At 45.6% G+C, this 19,873-nt stretch overlaps 1 protein-coding gene across 1 annotated transcript in view; it reads left to right on the top strand.

Moving 5' to 3' along the window:
- Window positions 1-813: 813 nt before the first annotated feature.
- The window catches only part of LOC125623890 (uncharacterized), a 49,359-nt gene continuing 30,299 nt past the window's right edge, over window positions 814-19,873 (top strand). The window contains exon 1 of the mRNA XM_048823949.2: window positions 814-960. The gene's annotated coding sequence lies outside the window, so the exon portion shown is untranslated. The remainder of the gene's footprint in view (window positions 961-19,873) is intronic.

Below are 19,873 nucleotides of genomic sequence, written 5' to 3'. Positions count from 1 at the left end.
GAGCGGAAGACAGTTAAGAGTTCCAAACCCCACTGAATTTCTATGGGCTTTGGGTGCCTAACACCCTTAGACTTCGTTGAAAATCCCAGTGGTAGTCGTTAAATTCCCCACTGTCTCCTGCTGCAGAAGTGGAGCCCTGGTGCTTGTTCCTTTTATTTCTGTCATCTGCAGTGTTGCCAACTCACACAAGATTTGGTATTTTCTCTTGAGGTCCAGCTGTTGGGACTTGAGGCTTGGCATGAGAATATCAAGTGGGCCCTTAAGGCTCAGAAGCCAGAAAGCACAAATAACACCTCTCTCCCCCCCGCCACACCACATTTCTTATTTAAAAATAAAAAACCCTCATGATTTTTAAGCCATTATTTCTTAGGACCTCATTGTTGAATGGTTGAGGCTGGCAATACTGGATTTGCTTAGGTTTTTAAGGTGAAATAAAAAAGCAAACCAGTTGTGATTCAACTTTACGTTTCTAAACACTACTGGCCCAAGCACTAGCTTTGCCACCGGAAAAATCCCAGACTCAGATTTTTTAGTTTTTAAAAGCGTGGTGACTTCTTAATGGGTAAATAATCTAAGGCTGTAACCTTCCTTCCTGTCTCTCCTTTCATCCCCTCTTGTCTACCTGTATTATTCTTTCACTTTTCTTTGTGCTCAGCTTTCTCTCTCTCCTCTCTTAACTTGGTCTGTGATTGTGAGTTCTGTATTTCCTTACTAGACTCTGCACTGCAGAGAAGACCAATCAGCCGGTAGCTTTCCTTGCTTCCTGTCTCTCCCAGCTAGAGTAGGTGTGCCCTACTCACCTGAAAAGTTAGACACAAATGAAATACCTCAAGCCTCAGGGAAGACAGAAAAACTTAAACCTGATTCCAATTGCAGGAGCGACAGACAGCAGGAGCAGCTACCGGAACTGGGCTCAAAGCAAAGCACTGGCCCAAAAATCAAGGATGTGACACCCAGCAGGTAAGAGAACTGGATTCTGTTTCTCTTAGCAGTACTATGGGAGGGAAAACTTTGCTTTATTGCCACATTCCTGGGGGAATTGGGGAGGGAGAGACATGAGGCCTTGTATAGGAATTCCAGCTGAGCCGTGTCAGAGGAGTTAATCAAGAATGTAATGGTGTCTGACAGTTAACTTCACCAAAGCAGCCAGGAAAGAGAGGAGATCAGCCCAGCATTTTAGGATACAGAGTGAAATCTCCAAGGAGTATTCCCTCCTGAGGGATAATAAACAGGGGCCTGGTTCTAGGCATATTTCCCTCCCTCAAGCATAGCCATCGGGGGCTGAGTTTAATTCTTAACATGGATATCTCCCTGGGGACAGTATCCACAGAGTCTGGATTCAGTCTTCACTGGAAACAGACCTCTCAGGAGAGGGCACCCTGGGAGTTCTGGGTTCAGTGATTAGCAGATCTGCATCCCTAGGGACAGTAACAAAGGGGCCTGGTTCAAATCCCAGTGGGTGGAGCCCTGTGAGCAAAGTAATCAGGAGTTCTGTTCAACCTGCTGTGGTTAGAGCGCTCCTAAGTACAGGAAGCAGAAAGCCTGGGTTTAATGCCCAGGGGGTAAATCTCCTAACCTCCCCCGACAATAATTAGGGCCTGAGGTCTAGGTTTAGTCCTGGTTTCAGTTCACAGCAGAGTTTAATAGAGCCCCCACTCTGCCCTCAGAGGTGGGTCACCATGGTGTCTGCTAACTCTCGTCCAGAGGAAGTCATTGAGGACAGTGACTGGGGGCTCTGGACTGTCTGAACTCTAGACACTTTTTCTTCCTCAGTTTATTTGCTGAGTCTTATGACTTTTACGACATATAGGAGAAGGGAAGGAGTTTGCTGGAAGTCAGGAGAGTGGGGTGCAGGGTACCTGAATATGACACTTCTCCTCTTGCTCTCCCAATCTCTGCCTCCAGTGCCTCCCCCAGCAAACTTAATCTGACAAGTAAAGACAGTGGGGGTCACAACCACCTACCTAAAAGCCTTAACATCTGTATTTCTCACTGCACTGTCTGCTCTTAGAATCATAGAATATCAGGGTTGGAAGGGACCCCTGAAGGTCATCTAGTCCAACCCCCTGCTCGAAGCAGGACCAATTCCCAGTTAAATCATCCCAGCCAGGGCTTTGTCAAGCCTGACCTTAAAAACCTCTAAGGAAGGAGATTCTACCACCTCCCTAGGTAACGCATTCCAGTGTTTCACCGCCCTCCTAGTGAAAAAGTTTTTCCTAATATCCAATCTAAACCTCCCCCACTGCAACTCTTCCCCATAACACTCTCACTTCCTGTTGCGCTTCTGTCACAGACCCAGAGGTTATATGGGAGCTGGATCAGAGCTGGGAAGGAGGCTACTGTGGGCCCCATAGAGAATACTGGATTGGGAGTGGGAAGGAGAGATTTGTTGAGAAGTACTGGTTGTGAGGAGGAGGCATTTGTGACTGTTCCAGAGGTTATATTGGAGGTGGATATAGTCAGGGGAGGAGGCGGCTGTATGCCAGTTCCTTAGGATATTGCAGACCTGGATTGCGCCAGAGAAGAGGTTTCTGTGATATGGTCCTTAACCATGTTTTGGAGCTGGAGAGCGTCAGAAGAGACGGAGCTGGTGACTTGTTAATTGGATAATCTATTGGAGATGGAGTGGACGAGGGGAGGATCTCCGATCCCATTCCTGGAGGGTGAACGTGAGCTGGACTGATTCAGGGGAAAAGTATATGTATGATCTATACTCCATTCAGTGTATTGGAACTGAGTAAGGTCTCAGGGAAGAGACACACATGACCCAGTCCATGAAGTTGAAGCTGCATTTCAGGAGAAAAATACTCCTCATCCTTATGGATGGACAAGCCCTGCTAGTTCAGAGGCTTGTCCAGATCCAGTCCATCACTCTGCTAACATGGGATTGTCCCCTATATTTCATGTTAGTAGTTCAAAAACAGTCCAGTCATGTGTTAACTGCCCCAAGCAATGGAGCTTCTGAACTTTCTTTGGGAAGCTATTTCACAGCCTAATCAATCTCAATGACAGAAAGTTATTCCTGATATTCAGGCCTTTCCTAATTTCATCCCACTATTCTGAGTCATAGTTTCTTGCACTGCCCTAATAAGTCCTCTCTGTCCTTCGGGTTCACTCTTTTCAAAGACTTCTAGATTGTTATCTAGCGGTGCATGCACGTGGCAAAAAGTTTTTTACAAATATTAATCTGAAAAAAATTAAAATGAACGTTCTCCATTTGTGTTCATGCCTCTTTTGTGTTCACTTTTGCATGGTTATCCTAGCAAGGCACGGTTTAAGAAAGATTGTAAAATATTTATGGAAAGTGATTTTTGAATTTAGACTTGTGAGTATTCACACCAGACATCCCATCAGGGAACCAAAATTTACGTGGTGACTTATGTATCTAATCAAAATGGCTCAAACTTTGTATGGTGAACAAATCTGAAAAAGACCGTGGCCTGTTGACAACTAGCAAAAATTAGCAAAATGAAGCAAATAAATTGTTTTGAGTTATTCTCCCAATTCCATGTTATCATGCCCACCACCTAGTGACTGTTTAGTTAAATTAAACATGTTTAGATAATGTAATAGTGTCTTCTCAGAAGTCAATCCCTCCAGCCTCCCTGGGCACTTTCATTGTTGTAGCTCTTCTCTGAACTCCCTATTTTCTTTCGGCTAATGAGGTACCCAGAAATGAATTCAGTGATACAGATGTACTTATGCCCATGTCTGAGCTATGTAGTGAGGGAGCATTGCCTCCCTACACCAGGATGTGAAGCCTCTGCTTATGCAGCCCAAAATTAATAGATTCTGAGGCCAGAATGGATCAAGTGTGACCTCCTGTATATCACAGGCTAAAGAACCTCATCTAATAATTTAGATAGCAAACCCTAACTTCTGTTTGAACTTTCTGTTAGAAATACATCCAGTCTCAATTTAAAGACTTAAAGTGATGGAAAATCTACCACATCCACAGATAAATTGTTCCAAAGGTTAATTACCCTCACTGTTACAAATTTCTTGGCTGAATTTGTTAAGCTTCAGCTTCAGTGTCCAGCCATCGGATCTTGTTATGCCTTTTCCTGCTAGGTTAAAGAGCTATCTGTTATCAGAATTACACAGGCCATTTTTGCTGGAATATTGCATTGCAAACTCCTATCTGTTGTCCGTTGTCCAATACATTGTCCATTACCATTCCCTAAATTTCATGAAGGCTTATGCTGCGGCCTCAAGTGATGCTGGGGGGTGGGCCCAGAATATGCAGTTGGGGCACAAATGTGTGTCCAAGTCAGTTTGTCCCTCAGTTTCTGTGCTGGGGATGGGGAGTGGGGGTATTAGCAGGACCTGAAAAATGGGATTCTGGTCTGTGTATTCAGGCTGAGGAGGATGTTGTTTAATCCACCAGGGGTGCATTGAAGCTGGATCATGTAAGGAGGGGTTGTGACCTGGTTGTGCTGTATCTGACACTCATCATGCCAAAGTTGCGAGGTAACAGTGTTCTGTTCTGTGGATGTAGGGCTCTTAACTTGTTTTACAGATTGAGTTGTGTGGGTGCAAATCTGTGATAACCTGTCTGAACTGGTCTTTTCAGCTCACAGGAGCTTCTGGCTCTCCTGCTCGTGTAGTTGAATTGGTCCAGTGGTTTTCAAACTTTTTGTATTGGTGACCCCTTTCACACAGCAAGCCTCTGAGTGTGACACCCCCTGCCCCTTATAAAATAAAAATGGGGGGGGGTAATTTAATTTAATGAGGGCTTGGCAGCTGTCAGCCCCATGGAATTGACAGCTTGCGATCCCCATGTAACCACCTTGCGATCCCCTTGAGGACCCCCTGAATTAGTCTTCAATAAAAACACTTCTCCCTCCCCACCTAATTCACCTGTTAAGTTTTAAATATTTTTATGCAAATACAACTATAGGGGAATTACTAGAGGGGAGACAGAAGCTGGATCGGGTTGGGGCAGCAGCGCCTGTGACACCAGTGCTGAAGGATGGTTCTGAGCTCAGCCAGAACATGGGAGGAGGGTGTGTGACCATAACACTGGAGGATGTATTAGAGTTGAATAGGCGCAGAGAAGAGCAGGGTCTGTGACCCCTGCTCTAGACAGTGCATCAGAGCTGCCTAGGGTCAGGGGAGGAAGGTGTTGGCTCTGGAGCTGGACAAGGTTTTGAACTGGATCAGGAGAGAAAGCAGGTTTCTGTGACTTGGTTCTTAGAGGGTGTTTTGGAGCTGGAAGAGGCCTGGGTAAGAAGGTGTGTAGAGGTCATCAGTGGAAAGTGTATGGCATATGGATGGAACCGGTGAAGAGACATCAGCAACCTGGTCTTCAGAGGGCACGATGGAGCTGGATTGAGCCAGAGGAGGTGGCTATAAACTATCTCCCTGATGATGTATCCCAGATGGATTCAGCCAGGGAGAAGTATTTGGTGACCTGGTCACTAAAGGGTGAATGGGAACCTGACTGTGTCAAACAGAGGACACAGACAATGGAGGGTATATTTTGAACTGGATGTGGAGGATGGGTGGAAGCATCTGCTACTTAGTTACTGAGGGTGCCTCAGAACTGGATCAGATTAGGGAAGGAGAGTCGGTAACCATGCCTTTGTGGTTGCGTCTAAATTGGATTTGGTCAGCCTCAGCCAGGATGTTTCCAGAGCTGGATCAGGTCAGGAGAGGAGGCCTCTCAAGGGTTAGGGAATTGCAGCTGAATGATTTCACAGGAAGAAGGGCAACAGCCCAGTTCCAGGAAGTTTTGTCTGGATTTGAATGTATCATGGAAGGCGAGATTAGCAGCCTGGCCGCCAAAAGGAGTATGGGCAGGGGTGGCAAGTTATATGGGCCCGTGGTGCTAGGGCTCCAGCAATATTCAGGACCTGGTGTTCCAGCTCCACCAATGTTCAGGACCGGGTCTCTCCCCCGGCCCCACTTGCTGCCCCCGTGTGCTCCCCCCCCCCCCCCATTCCCCAGAGCATCCATGTCTCAAGCAGGCAGCTGCCACCTGCAACTCTGCTCCCGGCATCAACTGCCGCCTCAGGGTCCTAGTGCCCCCCATCCCCTAGTGCCAGGGCAGGCTGACCCTGCCCCTGCCCTTCCGCCTCAGACCCTTCCCTTTACTGGCAGGACCCTCCACCAGCACTGAGCCCCCCCCCCACCACCTGCAGTCACTGCTCGTGTGCCACGCTGGGCAAGGGGCAGCCCCACCCTCTGCCCCCAGTGAGGCTACAGTGAGGGGCAGCAGCAGGGGAGGAGGCACACACATGAGGGCAGCTCCCACCCCGGCACCCACCATGGCGGGGGGGCTTCCTGGACGTGAGTGGGAGCCTAGGAGCCCATGCAGTGACAGTTGTGCGAGGTGAGTGTGCTGCCAGTGGGGAGAGGGCTGGGGGGAGTCCTCCTCTCTGGCCCAGCCCCAGGGGCAGCCTGCCTCCACCCCAAGCTCCTCATCCCTATCTCCGTCCTGCCCCACCCCAAAGCCTGCACCCCCAGCCAAAGCCCTCACCCCCCGCACCCAAACCCTCTCCCCCAGCCCTGATTCCCTTCCTACACTGTGAACCCCTCATCCTCGGCCCCACCCCACAGCCCTCACCACCGCACCCCAACCCTCTGCCTGAGCCCCTCCCGCACCCCAAACCCCTCATCACCAGCCCCACCCCAGAGCCCTCACATTTTTACATTATTTAAATATATATATATATCAGTTTACAAGGCACGTGTGGTGGGGCTGGACTTGGACCCATTCTGGGCACAACCAAAAATTATACAAACCTGCCGCCTCTGCGTATGGGATCTGGTCCAGGTCAAAGAAGGAAGTGTTCTGCCCAGGCCTCCTGAGGGTTCTGCTCAGAGCTGGTTCCTGCCCGGGCGGGTGATAATCTAAGTCTCAAAAGTGCTGAGGTAATAACACAAACTTTACAAGATGACCCAGGATACAAGAGCTTAGTCTAGGTTCCAGGCAGCTGTACAGCATGTTGGATGTTGCATCCGATGAAGTGAGCTGTAGCTCACGAAAGCTCATGCTCAAATAAATTGGTTAGTCTCTAAGGTGCCACAAGTACTCCTTTTCTTTTTGCGAATACAGATTAACACAGCTGCTCCTCTGAAACCTGTCATGTTGGATGTTGCCATTGTTCATGGCTGCCACAAGGTGGCAGGGTGTTCCTGACTCCAATAGCTACTGTTACATCTTCCATCAATAATCAAATCAAATCTGTTTTGTTAATATAAAATTAAGATGTTTAGATATGTACTGTAAAGGGGACTTTACTTTAAATAAAAAGGCAAGTATCGAAATAATTTGAAAAACAAGAAAACACCAAGTAATGTGTGTGTATTATATATATAATGTATAGTAACATTCAAACACAATGTGTATATATAGATATTGCCTTGCATTGTTTGTTTTTATTCACTTGTTGCTTTGTGTCTGAAACTATATTGTAAGCTCTTTGGGGCAGGGGCAGTCTCTCGCTCTGTGTTTGCATGATGCCTAGCACAATGGAGTTTTGATCCTGTGCGCGCTAGTGGTATATAAATAACTAGTAATAATAACTCTGCCCCGTCCACTGCCACCATGTGTCCCCACCTCCTCTGTGCACATTCCATGTTAGACATATCCATGCTTACAGTAAGTATTTCAGTCTTGAGAGCTGTTAAAAAATTGTAGGGGGAAAATGTGGTGGAAAGTTTTCAGATAGATAACTTTCCATTTTCCTTCAGAAACCATTTGATGAAGGAGGGAGTGTCAGGATTCAGATGCAGGCTAGGAGAGGCCAGGGGGAGGAGGTGAAATCTGTTAGGAACATACATACCAGGGGTTTGGACTTGGGGGACAGCAATGTGTGGAGGCCGCAGTACAGGACAGAACCAAACTGGGGCTGTACATCATGATACAATTCAGGGAAAGGAGGCTCTGGGGAAAGGAATGGTTCAGAGGACAGGTATCCTACCCTCCTAGTGAGCCTCAGAGGGCTTCCTCACGGCACAGGCAGATGCCATTTCACCTGTGAAGCCATCCAGTACCAGTGTGATGAGCTGAAGAGAAAGCTAGAAATGCTAGGTGCTCTCTGTGGAAGTCTGGGTCAACACTGCACTCAGGATCCTTGCCATTGGGTCCTCTCAAGGCACCTTGACATCAGTCAGCTTAAAGGATCCTCCCTGTGCCTAGAGGATTTCCCTTAGGAAGTTTACACATTCTCAGAGATCCCCCTCTGATTCACCTTCTCCTCTCCTCTCTGCACAGCAAACAATGTTACTTGTTTCCACTTCTCTAATCCTCCACAGCTGCAGGGAATGAGGACAAGAAATCTGGATACACACTGGGGCCATGAAGTTGGCTTATCTAGGAACAACAAGGCCAGACAAGCCAATTTCATCAGCATGACGTGTGCAGTACCCAGTCACAAGAGTGGGTCAGGACCCTAAAAGGCAGCCTTAGACTGTGATTATGTGGGAGAATAACGTGACAGCCGAGTTGTCTGCTGGATGTTTTCAGAGCTAGTGAAAAGGAGCTGTCATCTGTCTGTCTCCCTGCAAAATATCATGCATCTCTATGGTGCTGCTCTGTACACAACAAAATAAGGTCAAGGCATGAAGATAAGCACCAAAGGTAAACAACAAGCAACAGAGTCAAGATTTGTTTGTGGCAGTCAGAGCAAAATGGAAACGAGTGTCCAGTGCAAGGAGTGGTGGGCATGCATGCAGTGCAAGCAGGCATTTGACAGAAGCATGTCTTGCCCAGCACAACTAGCAAAGCAATACAAACGCAAAATATATTCATAAGACTACAATCGGGGAGGAGGTGGGGAGAGAGTTCTCTGACGTCCCTTGATCCATTAATTTAAACAGCGAAGTTCTACAATAGATTGATCTGTGACAGTGGAAATGAATGAACAAAAAAGCACATTCAAAATAGAAGCAGGAACTGACTACAGAACTATTGCAGCAAGTCCATGCAAAAAGATTAGTTTGCAAAAAGATTAGTTTTGCAACAAAAGGGAAAATACAATGTTTGAAGTAAAATGTTTCAGGTATTCCATATGTGGATTCATTTTTCATGTACCAGCTAGAATGTTCTGGACCTTTGTAGAATCTCATGGAACCTTCCAGACTTTCTGAGAACTACATTTTCCTTGAACTTCCTAGAAAGTTGTCAGCCAGGCCCTCATGGATACACAATTCTGTGCTAAAATCAAAAGCTAAGCTTCTTATGCTGAGGGAAACAACACTGTGGCAAAGCATAAATTTTCAGGCCTGCATATTGCAAGGGGAAATGTTACTGAGGTAGTAATAATGGTATGGACTGCCTAAAGTTAAGTTCCTAAATCCATTCCTAGGCACCTAAATGAGTATGGCCTGATTGAACAATTGCAGTGTTGCCACAGCTTGGGATTTTTCTCACAAGCATCACAATATTTGGTGGTGGTCTTAAAGCCACAGCTCCTGCAGCTGAGTGATTATGTGAGAATCTCAGCTTTCATTAAAAATTTCTAACCCTCATGGTTGCACAGAAATGCTTGAATATGGGATCTGAGTGTAATCTAAAAGGTTCAAACCAGAAAGCAAAGAAAAACAGCCTCCAGTTTATCATTTTTTAAAATCTCATAAATTTAAGATAATCTCATGCTTTTGGGGGGGCTGGCTCATGATTTTTGAACACGTGGGGTTGGCAATACTAAATTGCATTTGAAAGCCACTTATTTAGGTGCCTCACTGTGGATTTAGGAGCCTAACTTCAGGCACCCATTTTCGAAAATCTTGGTTTCAATAGTAGTTATTCAAACAGGTAGGTAACTTGTATACAGAAGAGGTTGCAGAGGAAAACCAATGAGACATTTAGTAGGCTGGAATGGTATAAGCCTGTACACTATAACACAGTGGTTTTCAACCTTTTTTCATTTGCAGATCCCTACAAAAATTTGAATGGACGTCCAAACGCCTCTGGAAATCTGTAGACATAGTCTGCAGACACCTAGGGGTCCGCAAAACAAAGGGGGGTAAAACCCTGCTGTAACACATCCCAGCAATGTTCACCACAGTGAGCCACCAAAATGCAGCTACCATGTAAAATCTTATTAGCCCTGAGAAATAAAATAGCAGAGGAACGTGAGTGGTTGGTTAAATAGGAGATTACTGAGGAAGTACCCTCACTGAACAACTGGGTTAACAGTATGATCACTGTGGTATAGCCAAATATGCTAAGGAGTTATATAGCTCCAAAAGCCGCAGCGCCCCCAGCCCCGGTGTGCCAGGCGGTGTAGTCTGAGCGCCTGGCAGGCAGCATGGCCCCAGCACCAGCCACCCCGAGTCCCTGTGGGAGGCAGGCCAGGCAGCCCCAGCGAGCCTAGGGCAGAGTGTTGGGAACTGCAGGAGGAGCCTGGCTTGGGGGCGGAGCGTGGGTGGGGCCATGCTAGGCTGTTTGCGGAAACATGCCTCCCCCTGCCTATGATAGCCGCCGCCCATGAAAATAGAATAACTGTATGCTTTTAAAACCGCATGAATGAGGCATCATCTCTGTGGTTATAGCACTCTGTGATTACGCAAAGACATCTTTCCAATGCATTGCCATCCATATGCTGTTGTTTGTTTCACAACTTTCCTTTGTTCATTCATTTTGGTTGCCTTTTTTCATTTGTCACTTTGATTGCTTACTGCTGGATTCTGGAGCACCATAAGGAGCTGCATGACCATTCCTTCCTGAGTGTTATCAGTGGAGGGTTTTTGTGAGGAATGTTAGAGGAAGGCTTGTCTGGTTGTTAAGCACTGACTGGGACTCAGGAGATCTCAGCTCAAATTCAGACTCTGGCACAGACTGATTGTGTGATCTGGTGATGTGAGGTGATTTTTCTGCCTCAGTTCCCCAGCTGTAAAATGGGAATAATTTTTCCACACTTGGTTTGTCTCATCTAATGAGGCTGTAAGCTTCTCAGGGCAGGGACTGCCTGTGACTACTGTTAGTTCAGCACCTCACGCAACTGGGGCCCTGATCTCAGTTGTACACTACTGTACTACTGCTACTAATAATGCCAGGTGCAAAATGTGGATGCTATATCTCTGGCATTGGAGAATCATTCTAAAGGGCCTACAATATATGAGTAAGTTTCTTGATGCTTAAATCAGATGGCTTATGATCATATTCAGCTCTAACATGGTCATGGCATGCTCAGGTTCAGGTCTGAATTTGCTGTTCTTGGTGCTTAATTAGCAGACACCTACTAGCCCGAGGACTAAGCCTGTTACTCGGCAGCAGAGGCAAAAGATGCACAGCACCATGTGGAGAAGCCCAGAGCACTCCCTACTGGCTCCCAGCACAATGCCCCTGGATCTTTAGTTCTTTTGGCTCAGCCTTAGGCTCATAGGTGCCTTTAGAACTCTCTGCCCCAATTACTGGGAATGAGGGGGAGCTTTGCCCATACACTGTCCTCCCTCTGTCTCCTCCCTATCTGCTGTGATGCAGGGCCAGATTTAGGGGACGGCAACCCAAGCAACTGCCTGGGGTGCTGGGCTTGGGGGACACTGGGCTCAGGGTGCTGTTTTTGTTGTTTGCAACAAAAGGGAAAATACAATGTTTGAAGTAAAATGTTTCAGGTATTCCATATGTGGATTCATTTTTCATGTACCAGCTAGAATGTTCTGGACCTTTGTAGAATCTCATGGAACCTTCCAGACTTTCTGAGAACTACATTTTCCTTGAACTTCCTAGAAAGTTGTCAGCCAGGCCCTCATGGATACATAAGGGGCGGGGCATCTCCAGTCAATCAGTGAGTATAAGAATGAAGTGAAGTGAGTGCCCAGCTGCGACATTGTGAACCTTGTTTTATTGTGTAATTGTGAAAGTATACTTATGTTTTAAGACTTGAAGAATGTAAATGGTGACTAATAACGGACATATTTAGTGAGATGCCAGAGATATCTATCAAACTCCTATCTACACAACAATATAAAAGAAATACTGTTACTTCTTTTGCCAAGCTTAACATGTAATGTTTGATGGTTTTCTAAGACTGTGAAAATAGACTTTTGCTTTCCCTAATACTGTCTGTTTTCCCCTGTAGAAAATAAAAGATGCCCCTGAAGAAGCCTTCAGGAGCTCAATATAGGAAGTGAAGAGTTCAGTTGCAATCTAGTTTGCAGCAAGGGGAAAATTGGATGGGAAAATATCTGAAACCTAACAATATATACCGGGCTTTAGGCAGTAGCAATTGTCCCCAGTGCAAAAGAAATTGAGGAGCGAAGCATAAACAATGGAAGTCCTATTACTAAGGTAAGGAATGGAAATGTGAGGAAAGTGATGGAGAATAATCCAGGTTTCCTAGTGGCATAAAGAAAAGTGATGAAGAAGAATGTGTCTCACATGAAAATGACTCCATATGAAAAGGAGAGTAATGATAAAGAAGAATCAGCCTCACATGATGACAGAAACAGCAATGAGAAAAATTGCACACCACAAATCGATACATCAGATTCTGCTTTATGGCCAGCAATCCTAAACTCTGCCGATATTATTGTACAATTTTTAATGGGCCAGGCAAAACCAAGGATATGATATTTCCAGTAAATGAGCAGAAGCGACACTTCTCAAAGTCGCACTGCGAAAGAGTGTTCGAGAATGGTGAGAAAGTGAATCAACATTGGTTAGTTTATTTGAAATCAACTGACAAAGTATTCTGGTTTTGTTGCAAAATATTTGACGAGAATGATAAATCGTTGCTTGCGCTCTCCGGGCATAATTACTGGCATAATTTAGCTGATGCTCTGAAACAACATGAAAAGTCACCCGGCCATTTTACGGCCTACTCCAAATGGATGGAAGTCGAGTCCAGGCTCAACCTGAATAAATGCATAGATACAGAAAACCAGTGCATTATTAATGTAGAAACCCAGCACTGGAGGAACATGCTCAAGCATCTGATCTCAATTACCCTCTTCCTTGTAAAGAATAATTTGGCTTTCTAGGGCTCGTTGGATAAGTTGTTCACTGAACATAATGGTAATTTCCTCAGTTTGGTAGAGCTCCTTGAGAAATACAATGATGTCATGCATGAGTACCTATGTCAAGTACTTTGTACAGAAGCTATGGACCATTCCTGCAGCAAAACAATTCAAAATGAATTGACTGACCTTATGGCAAGGAAGGTGCTTGATAACGTAATAATGTGGCTTGGCAAAGCGAAGTACTACACCATAATAAGGGACAGCACTCCTGACATTAGTCACAGTGAAAAGATGCCATCTACAGTAAGATTTGTTGACGACAAGAATGGCTGTAACCAAGTAAAAGACCACTTCATCTGTTTCTGGTCTGTGGATGACTTTACTGGAAAAGGCCTAACAGAACTGTTTATGAATGTTTTGAATGAGAATAAAATGAAGCTTTAGGACTGCTGCGGTCAAGGCTATGACAATGGCACTGACATGAAAGGAAGAAACAGTGGTGTGCAGGCAAGGATCCCTGCGCTGAATCCAAGATCTTTCTTTGTGTCTTGTGGCTGCCATTCCCTCAACCTGGTTGTGCCAGATGTAGTGTCATCTTTGGAGTACTGCAAAGGCTATATACCTCCCATTTTCAGCATCCATTATCCTCAGGGACAATGTTACAAATCTGACCATGAAGCTGCTAAGTGACGCTCACTGGGAGAGCTGCGTTGACAGCGTAAGGCCAGTGAGGTACCAAGTGACTGAAGTTAACGATGCCCTGGTGGAACTGGCGTAGTCAAGTAAAGCTGAGGCCAGAATCCGACATGAGGCACAAAGCCTAGCAAACCAGATCATTGACTTCAAATATCTGGTCTCAATTGTGATTTGGCACGATATCCTGTTCCAAGTAAACATTGTAATCAAGGCATTACAAACTCAGTCAATGCACATCACAACCATTACTAGTTTGATGAGAAGCTGCCTTGATTTCATTGTGATCTACAGAGACAACAGATTTGAAGATGCCATCACTGCTGCTAAAGAAATGGCGTAAGACTTCACAGTTGACCCTGTCTTCAAGGGAACTTGTATTCATTAGAAGAAGGGATAGTTTGTTATGAGGGCAAAGATGAGGTGATGGGAAGCTCAGCGCTTGTTGACACTGCTCAAGTATCCATCGAAGGAAGGTTTGGACAAATGAAGCACCACAAAAAGACGGGGGAGGGGAAGGGGTTGTATGACCTTAGTAAGCTGTCAGCAGATAGGAAAATACTCTCAAACAATTGTATGGACCTTCACTGGACTCTGACACATGGGGAATGTTCAGATGTCAATGATAAAGACCTCTATGTTGAATTGGACAACATCCGTCACATTTTGCAACATGGGAAGCACTCTCCACTCCAAGTTATCCAATTCATTCAGGATGCAGAACTGAAGGACACTTTTCCTAATATGTGGAGATCTTTGAGGATTCTGCTCATGCTGCCCATCACAGTCACGAGTGGTGAGCTTTTCGAAGCTCAGGCTTATTAAAACATATCTTCAATTGATGATGGCCGACAAAAGACTCTCATTGCTTGCTATTTGATTGCTTGAAAATGATGTTGGCCAGTCTTTGGATCTCTCTGAAGCTGTGCTTCATTTCGTGAGGGCAAAGGCAAGAAAAGTGACCTTTTGAACTAAAGGACTAGGGTTAACATTCTAAGGCTGTCATCTACTGTAACACTGTTTAATACTGGTCCACCCAATGTTGGTGCACAGTTCAATTTCTTGATGTTAGTACATTTCAGTTATTCTTAAAATTTAAAAGTTTCTATAAGCTTAGGAAGAAACCAGTTTTTTAATTTGCTTATATATGGCATAAATAAATACAGATTTACAGATCCTAGCATGCAAATTTATCATCTAATATGACAGGGATAAATCATGCATGCAAATCTTGCATCAAAGTTGTGAAATGGGCTACAAATGCAATAAAAATAAGGTATTCAAAAATGTAATGTCCGGGGGCACTGAAGACGCTCCTTGCCTGGGGTACCATTTGGTCTCGGACTGGCCCAGGCTGTGAGGGAGGACTGGGAGGAGCTTCTTTCATTATTTCTTCTGCTCCCTACCTCAGTCACAACTGTGAGGAGGGGACTCCTGTCCTCTCCTCTCTTCCCATGGCTCCTACAAAAGATGGGCTGATTTCTTATCAGGAGGTGGGGGCCATCTTCTCCCCTCTCCACTACTGTAAGGGAGAGACTCTTTTTGTCTCTTCTCTTCCTCCTCTCCCCTTAATGCTGCAAGAGAGAGTCTCTTCTCCGTCCCTCCCTGCCCAGTTGCTGTGATAGCTCCTCTCTGCTTTTTTTCAATTCCCCTTATCTACTGTGCGGAGGGAACCACCCCTGGCCACAGTCTCTCTCGCTCTCTCCCCCCTGCCCTCCCAATCCCCAGATAGGATAGTGGGTTCTTTCCACTTTCTTCCTCCTTTTTCTGCACCCTCTCCCATTTTTCCCCTGGGCAGTTTCCCTCTCTTTCCAAGATGCTCAGAAACATACCCACCTCAGTTCTCTGCTGCGGCTGCCTCTAGCATGTTCTGGACTGCTTTACTGAGCTCAGTCTGCCAAGTCTCACTGATTTTTGTGGAGGAATTCAATGGGGGATGACAGCAGCTCTGTGTGTGGGGGGGGAAGGGGTGAGGGGAGGGGGAGGGGGGCGGCGGCCTGCAGGAGCTGGATGTTCCAGAGGAGCTTATTGAACACATGGAGGAAATGGTTTTGCAGTTTCATTGCTACTCAAATTGCTCCAAGCACTAACAGTGAAAATGAGTCAAGGTTGGTAAATTTCACTCTGCTGGTGCCTGTACTCCAGAGAAAGTTTGCAAGCCCCAGCATATGCTGTTGTTCACTCCTGGCTGCAGCTCTGTTTAATCCTTTATATCTCCTGCATCCTGGCTGCAGCTCTGTTGAATCCTTTATATCTCCTGCATCTTGTGTTGAAATTTGTTTGTGATGAGATGATGTTGTAAGGCAGGCAAGGGAAACTGTATCTGCCACAGACTACAATGTGAGTCATGATGAATGTTCAGCGATTTTAACTGCCCCACACCCTGACTTCCAGCCAGCACACTGAAGTAGTGAGCACCAGAGTGTTTAGGCACATAGACCCTGCTTCTCCATTTGGCACAGGAATGGGGTAGAGGAAACAGAGGTGGTCTAAAGCACCCTGCGTGAACTTCCATATTTTTGGCCAAGCCCCTGGCATAAATTACAGCGGCCTCAAAGCTGCTTTAGCTTATGTTCTGACTGCAAGGCCCACTGTGAGCCCTCTGCTAGCCAAAGACAGCCAGAGGACAGAGCATTTGATCACACCCTTCCTTCCCCCAGCATGCCCCCTACATTGGGGGCTAAGAGGAGGGGTGGTGAAGAGCCATTCCATTAGCTCTGTGCTGTCCATTGTGAACCCCCTTGCTCGAGGGTAGTCCCTGGGAGTCGATTCTGCCTAATTTATAGGGTCATTACGCCACTGGAATGGGGTAAGGAGGCTGTAAGCCAATCAAGAATTGGGGCCTGTGCCTATAAAGGTTGGCAAAGAGTAATGTGGACTTTTTAATCACTCAGCCAATATCTCAAGGAGCCATTCAGGCTTCAAATTTGTCTACTCGGAGCTTCCCTACAACTAGGGTTAACCCACGTTATAGGTTATGTCCCTTTAGGGAGGATTCCTGTGTTTTCATTGGCTCTGGTTCCTTCCTTTGATCATCACAGAGTGTATGTGATACTCTTCTTTGCAAATGACTGGTAGCGCTGATGGACAGAAGGCACATTCTGTGAATAGCTCAACTCCTTTAAAAGTGACTGCATATGGGATCAAAATATCAAGCTTCATATTTTCCAATGGCTCAAGAGATAGCAGCACACTTAAAACGTAAATTTGATGAGGAGAGCATAACTAGTGGTGTTTAAATGACTATAACATAAAATTAATGCTTCAACCTTGTTGGCTCATGCCTGCTTTCTAGCTTGCACATGCTTCATAGTCTAAAGTATTCACTGTCCTATTCAGAGAGATGCATAAGAACTGGAGGGATTTATTTGCAGAATTTACACACTAGTATGTTTACTTAGGCTCCAGTGTCAAATTGAAATCTAACAATATACAGACCTGATCCTGTGAAGTGCCGAGTGCCTTTTACTCACATTGATGGCAATGGGAGTTGAGGTTGCTGAGCATCTTTGCAGGATTGGACCATAAGCAAATGGGCCTGACAGGATTCAGCAAATAGTTTGTGCATGATGGATCTGATTGTTGAGCGTTGTTAGCATTGACTGTGATCACAAAATTGTCTGCCACCTGTTGGTTACTAGTACGTGTAGCACAGTAGGCCAGATCTAAATGATTTTGCAAACTGAGTTAGTGAATGGTTTAATTTTTAGTATAGGGAAGGTGCAAGCAATTTAAAACTGCAAACTAGAGATGAGAGCTATCCAGACAATAATAAAATGGTGAAAGAGAATGTAGTGGTTAGTACAACCCTTCCCCAGCCAGCCTTAGAGAAATACTTTTCAGAGAAGGAATCCTCCTTTGCAGTGTTGCCAACTCTTTTGATTTTTATCACACGTCTCATGCTATTTGCTGTTTGTATTAAAGCCCCAGCTCCTAGAGCCAGGTGATTACGTGAGATTGTCATCTTTATTTAAAAAAAAAAAAAAGTTTTGAGCCCTCATGGTTGTAGAGAAAAGCTTGAAATTTATGAACTTTAAAGCCTCAAAAACAAGAGGGCAAATAAACATAATCTTGTATTAATTTTTTTTTAAAAATCTCATGATATTTTGGGGACTGACTCCTGATTTTTTAACCTGTGGGGTCAGCAATACTGTTACCCAGTGTCTTGCTCAGCTGACCCAATACTGAGGACAGTTAAGCTGCGAGTACAGAGGACAATCTGTATTCAGCTCTATTTCAGCTAACCATTACCTGAGACGTTGTTGACTGTTGTTTGCCCTTATCTACACTTGCAGCTTAACTGTGCTCAGTACCATTGCAGCTAAAGTGATCATTGACCCCTGCACTCAGTAACGGGTCACAGTGGTTCAGTGCAGACAAGGCCAATCTTTAAAGTGTTTTACTTTACTGGGGCATTTTAATGGAATTTGTATCTCACAACCCACGTTTGCTTTAGGTAAACCTATGTTTTACAAAAATAGACCCTTGCTATTGCGCACTTTGCTAACCTGCGGGATTCTGGTTCTTGCTCTGGCCCGTTTGCCTTTGTGCCAGTGTATAAGGGCCATAAAACACTGCTGCCACCAGGGAGAGACTTGTCCCAGTGCAGGAACTGACTGCAGCCACAGTAAGTGACCCTATGTAAATCTCCTTGCAAACGCTAACATCATGCAGTGGATGGAGAGTGGAGCTCAAAGGGGCGTGTCAGGAGCACAAAGAGGAGATGGGGAATTCCCATGACATACATCACTATGTGGATTATTGGGCTGCTCTGGAGCATCTTATAGTCAGGCCCTAGAAGAAGGGACTGGTATCAAACACAGCAGCTCTTGGCTGAGGGCTGCATTGGCACCTGATACAACCCAGGAAGGATGCAAAGGTGACTTAAAGGCCCTTTCGTCCCCGCTGCTCCAGAACTATGTTGTCTTTGCTGTGCCTCCAGGAAGTGCAACACATGGTCACTGCCCACTACTCAGCAAAGATTCAGTAGCAGATGGTGTAGTGGAGTTCCATAGTGCCGAGATGTCATGATTTTTTTTTTTTTAAATGCTACAGTGTAGCATCATTTAAACCAAACCGAACTGGTCAGATAACAAGAACAAAGTGTAAATGTTGCTTTTTCAAATTAGTGAGTGACCAGATCATTAAAAAGTTCAGTACATCACCATGAGTCTGCCATCCTCTAGGGCAAAGTAGTGAGGTGCTACTGTAAGCCGAGTACCTTGGCATGATCTGTGCTTCTCTGCTAGGGAGGGCCACTCCTTTTTAATCAATTTTCAGTAGCAAATAGCTCCACTTCCCTTTTTCGGGTTTTACTTTCTAGGGGAGCAGATAACATCAGTTTCATAAGTTTTTTGACCCCCCCCCTCCCCCCACGTGTGTGTTTTGGGACAGTGCCAAATTTCCAGTCCACTCTGTGTAGAAAAGTCAGTAATATTAATAGCAGTGTAGCTGGCAGTACATTCTATTTCTGACCCGATGGAAAGTTCTGTGTTTTATGTACATATACCAGGAGGACACCGGTTTCTGGAAGAACTGCTTTGATTTCCAAATGCAAGACTGACATTCACCCAAAGGAAGCCACTCTAGCAGGAGTGGCTGTACACAAACTAGCGAGATAAATGCGAGTGATGACCGCACATTCTGTTACAGATTGGGTCAAGGAGACACGGTCATGACTAGAGAAATTCCTGTCATCAGTTGCTCCCTTCAAACCCCACCCAGTTCTGTTTCTCAACAAGCTGCGGATACCTACCTCTTCCCTGATGCCATTTTCTGTCACTCTCCTCCCCTCTATGTATCTCTAGGGGCTAGCACTGTCCTCTACTGGGCGAATCAAGGAAGTAGTGGTAATGAGTTGCTGGCCCCATTGCCAATACAGGGTCTGTACTGCATCATGCCGTGAGACAGGGCAGTGGTGCAGTGAGATCAGCAACTTAGTCCAGTTGCTTCTGAAGATTGGGTGGCAGGCCAGCCAGCCCCATTCCCTTGAGACAGCTTGGTAGAGCACAGTCGGCAAGCCTGACATGGGGACAGGCAAGGGGCCATAGGCCACTCCCTAGGCATGGCACCAGGCAAGTATGTGGGTGTGCAGGTAGGAGAACAGGGGATAGGAAATGAGGGCCTGGGGGAGGGAAATGGTAGGGTGTAGAGGTAGAAAGGCAGACCCTGAGTCAGTGTGGCCCAGCCTGATTCTCTTAGAAGCCCTTAACAAAAGGTACATGTGACTGGCTCAGAGGTTCATTTTCTTACAAAAGCAGACTAGTTT

This window comes from Caretta caretta, chromosome 1 (assembly GCF_965140235.1).
Source record: "Caretta caretta isolate rCarCar2 chromosome 1, rCarCar1.hap1, whole genome shotgun sequence".
Taxonomy (NCBI): Eukaryota; Metazoa; Chordata; order Testudines; family Cheloniidae; genus Caretta; species Caretta caretta.
Note: the sequence above shows the minus strand (reverse complement) of the source record. Positions and strands in the feature narration are given on the sequence as shown.